This window comes from Leptidea sinapis, chromosome 11 (genome assembly GCF_905404315.1).
Source record: "Leptidea sinapis chromosome 11, ilLepSina1.1, whole genome shotgun sequence".
In the NCBI taxonomy this organism is placed as follows: domain Eukaryota; kingdom Metazoa; phylum Arthropoda; class Insecta; order Lepidoptera; family Pieridae; genus Leptidea; species Leptidea sinapis.
In genome coordinates, this window is record NC_066275.1 from 1,609,988 (window position 1) to 1,619,888 (window position 9,901).

The window sequence follows — 9,901 nt, forward strand, 5'->3', positions numbered from 1 at the left end:
GCGGAAGCATCAACTGCATAAGTCCTTAACCCTTGCTTAGCTTTATGGCAGCTGTTACAATATATGTATCATGTCTCCATTGAAGTTTTTTTTTTATCAATGTTCATCTTTATAATTGTTTCATACTCTCTTAAATTTTGGCAAGGCATATTTTTAACAAAAAATAAAATTAACTCCCAGAAGATTCAAGTTTTATCGTATCACCGCCTTCGACACCTCCCTTAAAGCCTCGCCTAGTATCGGAATACTGGGTCTCCGAATCTCGAGCGATTGCCGATTCCGCGGTCATCTGGAAGGCAAAGCCAAATTGGCTTCGAAGAACCTGTGCGTCATAAATAAAGCACGACAATACTTCAAGCCGGCGCACATTCTAGCGCTCTATAAAGCGCAGGTCCGGACACATATTGAGTATTGCTGTCATCTCTGGTCTGGCGCACCCCAGTATCAGCTCGATCCATTTGATCCGTAGAACGCCCAGCAGCTCGAATTGTCGCGAACCTAGTACTCTGTGAACACCTGGATCACTTGTCGCTGCGTAGAGACGTCGTTTCATTGTATGTCTTCTACCGCAAGGGAGTGTTTCGAAGAGCTGTTTCACCAGATTCCTGCTGCCGAATTCCACCTTCACACGACATGCGACAAAATAGGATATCATCCTCACCATCTAGAAATATCTTCCACGTACTACAAAGCTGTAGAACGAGCTTTCTTGTGCGGTGTTTCCGGGAAGATACGACACGAATCCTCCTGTGATTCTTCTGGTGTTGGAAGAGAATGTGACCTGTGGTGATCACTTAACACCAGGTGACCCGTTTTTCCTCCTTTTCCATAGAAAAATCGGCTGCGTCGCATTTATCATTATTTATTTACCTTAGAGGCTGATCCTCCTCGGCGGTTCATTCTTCAAGATGACGTGAAATTCCTATGAAAGTAATCCTATAAACTAAAAAGGCACAGTGCGTTAATTAGCCGTCTCTCTAAACACAGCATTAATATTGAATGCTGAAACGCAAAATGTTTATTTCATTCAATTTAAGTTTACTTTATTAGCCTTCAAAATATGCTGCTTTTTTAGAAACGATAAGCTTACGCCAACGAATAATAATAACGAAGCTTTATTTAATTCCATGCATAGTACATATTATACGATAACAACTGGTAACTTAAAAACCTATTATATTCAATTATATTTATTAAACTTAGATTATTCTGATTTCCAGTTATAAACTCTATTTAGTAATTAGTTTAATCATAATTTGCTTTATTTATCAACTACCTAATAAAATTATATAATATATGGACCCGTTCGGGTAAAAGCCTCCCCCAAGGAATGCCATCCTTCTCTGTCATTAGTTCTGTCTAGCCAACTTCCGCCCGCGCTACAATTTTGTCTGCTCATCTGGCCTTTGGTCGACCTCTTGATCTGGTGCCTTTTGGCCCAGACCACTTTACTGACCGTAGAGTCCATCTACCGTCCTTGGAACGGCGTCACCAGCCCACTTCCATTTAGGGCCATTCCCAATATTCAGTCTATCTCCGGTTGTGGCCTACTTGAGATAAAAATCGTAACTATCGTTGACTTTTCTGTCCCAATAAGCTTATCGACGGTAACTCTCCTTATCCGAACACGCTGTCAATGGGCGGACGTATAGCTTACCAGCGATAGAAGTTTGTATAGAAATTGCTATTCAAGCGTCCCAATATAAGGCGATAAGAATGACTTATCGGGTATATTGGGACAACTTCAGATTATTGACAGCTAATTACTGACAATAGAAGGTAGTAATTAATCTCTATCTGTAGATAGTATATTGGGAACGGCCGTTAGCCTTCATTGCAAAAGTTAAGTCATCGCATACTTTTGTTTTCTTTCGAATGTCAACGTTTTTTACGTTATCCTTCAGTTTTATACCTAGGTTCAGTTTTAAATTTATATATGCCAACGAATAATCCAATCCAAATATTATAAAAATCCAAGTATAATATAAACTCAAGATAAGTTAAAACTATGCAACCATATTCAAAAATGCTTCTAACTAGTGTATTACATAATGTGATTTTAGTACAGATTAGTCGGAAGTCTTTCGTGTTTCGTTTTACAAAAGCCAGCACTTGTACTCACAAATTTAATTTTGAATCCAATATAACTCCGAGGTCTTTTGTTTGAAACACCTCCTCGAGCTCAGAGTTAAGTAATAATTATAATATACAGTAGGAATGTTTTTCATAGTTATCCTAATCACGAAACTATTTCTTGTGTTTAGGACGATATTGTTATTATAACACCACACGTGTATGTTGTTGAGGTCAGCCTTCAATCATAATAGGTTATCTTCTAATATATAAAATTCTCGTGTCATGGTGTTAAACTTTGAACTCCTCCGAAACGGCTTGACCGATTCTCATGAAATTTTGTGTGCATATTGGGTAGGTCTGAGAATCGGACATCTATTTTTCATCCCCCTAAATGTTAAAGGTGGTCCACACGATTTTTTTTAATTTTTTTTTACATTTTTTTTTTAAATTTGTTTGATTATGAGTCAGCATTAAAAAATACATACAACTTCAAATTTTCACCCATCTACGATCAACAGTTACTTTTGTATCGCGATTTTAATATCGGCAATACAACGTTTGGTGGGTCAGCTAGTTACTCTATAAAATATTTTAAGTCATGGGAGAACGGGGACGCAATATGATACCTACAATGTTTATAGATAATTAAAAGATTATATTATATATTTTTTATTTATTTATGATTTTATTATATTATTCTTTAAAGTCAGGTAAATATTGTTTTAGTTGCCAGTTGTAGTTTCATTACATAGCAGACGGAAATCGGTTAGCTCTGCACTGGGTTTCTTAGCGAGTCATCCAGAGGAATTTGATAGATTGAAGGTGCCTCTTTGTTTCCGTTTTTTTAGACGAGCAGGACGTTCAGCTGATGGTAATTGATACGCCCTGGCCATAACAATGCAGTGCGGCTCAGGATTTTTGAAAAATCCCAAAAATTCTGAGCGGCACTACAACTGCGCTCGTCACCTTGAGACATAAGATGTTCAGTCTCATTTGCCCAGTAATTTCACTAGCTACGGCGCCTTTCAGACCGAAACACAGTAATGCTTACACATTACGGCTTCTCGGCAGAGTGGTACTCATAATCTAGCCGGCATCCTGTGCAAAGGAGCCTCCCACTGGTAATTTTTGGTCGTTTTTAGACTGACACTGTAAATTATATTAGACATGAAGAACAATGTATGAAATTATTATTAATAATAAATAAATGAATTGAAATACTAAAATAATTAAGACATGCTGAGTCAGAACAACCCTCTTACTTAGCTAGTCTTAAACTCCAAACACTTACGACGCACCTGGCTTTGGAGCCAAACGGAGGTCCTCATAGGATTCCATTCATCCATGGGGTCCATTACATTTTCATAATTTCTGTTGGCATATGAGCTGATTGTCATGCAGAACAACAACTACTCTTACACAGTAGGATATGTCGATTAACCGACCAATACTGATAAGCGTATAACGTCACTAGTACGGTATGCGACGTGACCGGCTTTGTACTGGTCATCATGGAACGCTGGTGCACTAACAACGAACTAAAGGTTAAATCAACCCTAGGTATCCAACCCTTTTGTGTGCTTGTACCAAGCAGCAATACGATCAAAAACATGCTACGGTCTGGTAGTTTAGTCGCCAAGAACTAATAATAATAAACTTTATTGGCGACATAATTACACTGATAAAAATTGGTCATTATTATATAAAACAAAAAATATATTAAATATATTTTTGTTTAACAGCGTAACAGCGACTACGGTATACAAATACTACCTACATCTACAATTACAATTTAAAACACATATTACTATACTAAAAGTAAAATTAATAAAATATAAAACTGTTATGATGTTTATAATTTTTATAACATTATAATTATAGCCAGTACTTTATTGTTGAAAGTTGTAAACATCACGGACACAGGAAAAAAAATTATAAATTGATAATATTCACGCTATTTGGCCTACAAATGATCCATTACAACGATTACAGAGGTTGTATATATAGGACCTGTATGACAGCCACCGGATGCACGTGCATAACTTTCTGAGGGCCCGGTAGCATTATTTGAGCTGTCGCTTCTGCATCTCTTCACTTAACAGGAGGCGACAGCCGCGGTAATAAATCTCTAAAGGCAGGCTACCACACGCCGAAAACCTCGACAGGATACCCAGTCAGCAAATTTTTGTTAAAAAATATGAGATATTGCACGAAGAGCCATGGGAGTCCAGTAGCAGAAATATTATCAGTGTGTACATCATGTGATGGCGAAAGCAATACTGCTGGTTATTGATATCAACTGGCAAGCTTCTCTCTAATATGTCAACACCTGGCAGTTCACGACGCTCTCTACAATTCTTGGGAAGAGGGAGATTATAACAATAGCCCTGAAGTTAACAGGGTTAAAACTGCTTCGTTTTTATGGATCTTTATCTTCATGGATGAGATCTGACTTCCATGAGTTTTTAATCTTTAGTATAAGTGCGTTAGAGAGAGTCAACTCTGGGGCAGTTTTAGCATAGTAGGAAAAATGCGATCCGGACTCTTGTTTAAGCGTACATAATACACGTAGTATTGTGAATGTTTATTAAAGGATACCAGAGTTGCTAGAACAATTTTCCGTGCGAAAAATACTTCAGGAATAATATATTTTACACTACGGGATGATTCATGTCTTTCCATTGTCGTTAAAATCGAGTTGAAGGCAAAGAGAAGCCTTGAGGATCGGCAGTTTCATTCGCATGGTCCACGGCGTTGTTCTCCAAGTGCAGCAGCGGCACGAATGGCTGTTTGAAGTTGTCAGTAGCAGCTTTTGAACGGGGGTTCATGTTACGGAGTGGTGTTATGAAAGATGTTCGTCCATTTTCGACTGGCATCTGTATTGAATACTACACGGCACGGCATTATTCGGCCTTTTATCGCAAAAAATATTTAAAAATTATATGCTCAACTAATAAATAATGATGAACTAGAAATAATAATATAGTGCAGGTACAGATTACTCTTCATCACGATTATCATTTCAGCCGGAAGACGTCCATTGCTGGACAAAGGCCTCCCCCAAAGATCGTCATCGGACCTGCACTGGTCTCATCCAACGTGTTCCGGCGATCTTGACCAGATCGTCGGTCCATCAAGATGTGGGGGGCTTATTAACGCTACGTCTTCCGGTACGTAGTCTCCATTCGAGAAATTTAGTGACCCAACGGCCATCTGTCCGTCGAGCTATATGTCCTGCCCACTGCCAATTACAGATTACACAATTTGTCCAAATTCATTTGTGAAAGTAAAAGTATATACTTTTATTTTACACTAAGTTTACTTAAGTCTTTGCGAAGAGTCTTTGTGAACAGATAATGTCATACGTCTTCGTTATCATTCGTATTGACTTTATGATACTCCAAGGGAAACAAATGGGAACCCTATTACTAAGTCTTTCCTGTCCACAGTCTAAGGTTGAGATCTGTAGAGTGTGTGTTTGCTGATAATGCTAAAACTTAGCTGAGTATCATAAAACGCGAACTTGACTATTGCGTTGGGCTGTCTTAGCTTATGCTAAGCATAATTTCAGCTATAAAATGTCTATAGAAACGAAATCAAAGATTACGCTAAGCTTACACTTAGTTAAGTTTTACGTAAGGGAGGTAAATTTAATGGTTCCAAAGATTAAATGAATATGTGGTGCCAGTCATATACATCGAGAAAGCGGGGCTGAGGAGTGTTCCCAGTTAAATTTAAAATGAAAAATGCTCTGTTGAATAGCATTGAATAACTCTCACTAACTTTTGTTCAATGTTATTCAACAATGCTACATGCTAATTTATGATAGCTTATGTAAATCGTTTCTTTTTTCTAATAGTAATAATTCTAATAATGTTTAGTTCTAAGTTCTAATAGTTCAGTTTAAAGTAAGTAGTATTTAAGTAGGAATGTACACATAATAAAATGTTTTTTAGCAAAATAACTTGCCAAGAAACTGTTAAAGTTTGGCAAGATATATCAATGAGTTAAAAGTGTACTTATTCAATATAAAATATATAAAAAAAACGTAAGTGTAGTCTGAGCAAAGTCTAAGTACATTTTATACATTTTAGCATTATTATATAATCTTAATTGAGCGAATCGTACGTGACTAAGGATTATCTAATTGCCAATTCTTAGTTCGATTTAAACTTGAAATTGAAACAGAAACCATCTTATAACATTATACTTTTTGGGTCTCCAACTTTGCCTACATAAAGCAAAAGAATACCCGTACGAAATGCAATATTACTTGTTAAGCCCACTTAACCTACAGGTCTTGACTATACAGGATGTTATAAATTTAATTCTTGATAAAATAATGAAGTACAATAGATATTGAATTATTTCGCTATTTTATAACATTAAATTAATATTGTAATTAATTTTATATGTTAAAGTATTAAATTGCCGTACTGTACTAAAAAATTCAAATATTTTATTTGTGACCAAAATATTTAAATCTCATTTAAAGTTTGGTCTCAATTTATTACGGTTGCTCGAGCCGTGCGTGTCATTATGGATCATTTTTCGAAGTTCAGCACATTATAGACAAAATGACATGAGTACCAAACAGTTACCATCACATATCTATGGGTAAGCTTTGCTTTAGGATATTCGTCATTTAATAATAATATGTCATTTAGTCCAGGTATTTAAAACCCATTACAATAAATTGAATAAAATTGAATAAGATGTTACAATGAAATTACAGTGAAACTTGGTTAAGTGGGACCTGTATAAGTGAGAAACCTCCATAACTGGAACTCATGCTGAGGTCCCAACACTTTGGCACTGAATTACCTCTGTTAGTGGGACGAGGTAAACCTCTATATCTGGGATTTGTTCTTTCGATTTATCATCATAGATAACATTGTTTGTTTACTCATTCTTATTCTACCCACAAATTCCACACGTAATTCCAAGTACGTAAGTACAAATTTTGAGCTTCAATTACCTTCAGTTTTAGTTTCGCTTTACTATCATACAGATGTTTATTTGAAAAATGTCAAAACGAAAGCTACAATCGTTATCATTACGTGAAAAACTGAAGTTAATATCCGTTTATGAAAGTGGGAAGACACGCGAAGAAGTTTGTGCCGAATTTAATGTGCCAAAATCTACTCTTTGTAGAATAATTCAGAGTAAACATAAAATTGAATCACAATGTTCTGAAGGACAAGGAAAACTAAAACGTGTACGTTTATCAGAATATCCTGAACTTGAACAGTGTTTGCTAACATGGGTTAAGCAACTTCGTAACAAAAACGTTCCGGTATGTGGACCGATGATTAAAGAAAAGGCACTCTATTAATGGAACCCTCTGTAAATGAGGCAGATATTTATTTATACCTGTATATCTTAGACACTGGGTAAGTGGAATACCTCTATAAGTGAAACGACATTGCAGGTCCCTTGATGTCTCACTTAACCAGGTTTCACTATACATGACAGTACTTAATAAAATTACTTAAAACTAAAATTGCCCCAAAGGCTCGTACAAAGAGTAATATACTGATAAAACTACTTCCGGTTATTGTCACGATGCACCGAAAGCGAGTATTGGGGTATAGGATTCTCCGGGTGCTCAGAGCATACACTGATAATTTCGCATTTGACCTGGATATAACATAGAGTTATCTTCTAATAAAACGTCACAATTCACAATAAAATCCTATCATTTCTGTTTCGGTTCAAGATGATAGAGCTACCGCTGTAGGTGTCCTAATATTTTAATATATATTTAATATTAAATATGATGCGGCTTCTACCGACGCACTCAATTCATCATTATAGAAGTGAAACTTCTTTAGAATCGTTGTGATTTCGAACTGGATGCAACGGAAAAAACGACAGGTAAGAGACACGAATACAAAAATGTGCAGGATGAGGCCGGCAAAGAATGAGACAGAAATATGCATACTATTTTATTTTTATGTATGACATGAGTTTGTATACCTTAATATATTCTTATGTCATACGCGCGACTTATAACTGCATAGACACCGGGAGAACATAAATATGGTAGCGGTGTTAGTAATCTCTTTCATAGCGGTTGAAATCATGTGTCATCCTAACAACATGTACCAGGACTTCATATGCAGTTTAGAGGTTCATGCTCAATGCAGGTTTCACTTCTGACATGTGTACTTTGTACACACGCAATTTTTTTATATGAGTGGCTGGTCTGGTATTCTTTGGATTCATTCTTCGATTCGACATTTTCTCTGCTGTATATACACGGAAGCGATATAAGCAAAAATTAACATATGGATTTTTTTAATGGAAAATAAGGGACGAGACAAGGAGGACGTTCAGCTGATGTCATTTGTTACGCATTATAATGCAGTGTCGCTCAAGATTATTGAAAAACCAAAAAGTTCTGTGCGGCACTACGACTGCGCTCGTCACCTTGAGACATAAGATGTCAAGTCTCATTTGCCCAGTAATTTCATACACATTACTGCTACACGGCAGAGAAAGGCGCCGATGTTATATTAATTGTTAACAAAAGTATTGTAAAAATCGATGCCCGTTGAATGTTTGTGAGCGTAAGGATGGAGTCGTCAGTTAATTTGTAAAGTGATATGCAATTGTCAGATGCATTGACCGTGCATCATGTTTATGACATTCTTGCCCTCAATGAAAATACGAATGGTCATTTTTTTCGCTATTTTATGACCACAAAAATTGAACTGCAATAATTGAAACTTCAAATACTTTACTAGCTGTCCCAGCAAACGTTGTATTGCCAATTAAAGTATTTAAAAGAATTTTTGGGGTATAAAAAATAGATGATGACCGATTATCGGACCTACCAAATATATCGTACATGAAATTTATCGTAAGACAGTAATCATTATATTCGATTGCCATCTTGCAACTCTATTGCGTATCTATGGATGGAATAGTATAATATTAAAATCGTGATACAAAAATAGGTATTGATCGTAGACATGTGAAAATTTAAAGTTGTATGTATTTTTTCGAATTCTGAATCATAATTAAATAAAAATATAAAAAATATTTAGTGGTGGGTGACCCTTATCATTTAGGGTATGAAAAATAAATGTTGGTCGATTCTCAAACCTACGTATATTGACACAAAAATTTTCACACAAATTGATTTAGCCGTTTCCAAGGAGTTTGGTAAGAAACACAGGGAAAAGAGAATTTTATATATAAGATTTTCAAATATTTTTCGTATACATTCCTGCCGAATAACACCAACTCTTCAAAACAACATAAATATTAGTCTGGAACGTAACAAAAACGAATAACATTTTGTTAAAATGCAATAAAATAATATTTTCTCCTGTAGGTACCATACTCGTAATAGTAAGTTTACTGTACAACTGCTGCCGGCAATTTGAATATACACGCAACATTGAATACAATCGCCATCAATATATCCAATATTATGATAAAAGCCGAATTTTGACTTCGCACGACACGCTACAAGTTAGGATATCATCCCCACCATCTGGATGTGTGGCGGTCCTCCACAGTGCCGTTTTCAAGGAGTTTTCTTCCACGTACTACAACGCTGTGGAATGAGCTTCCTTGTTCCTTCCTTAAAGGCCGGCAACGCTCCTGTGATTCCTCTGGTGTTGCAAGAGATTGTGGGCGGCGGTGATCACTTAACACCAGGTGACCCGTACGCTCGTTTGTCCTCCTATTCCATAAAAAAAAGCATTGGCATAACATTCATCAACCTGTAGAATAATGACCCTTTGAGGTCGAATCTCTAAATTAAGCGCCTATCGAATCTTCACGAGTATAATTAAATAATTACCACGAATAC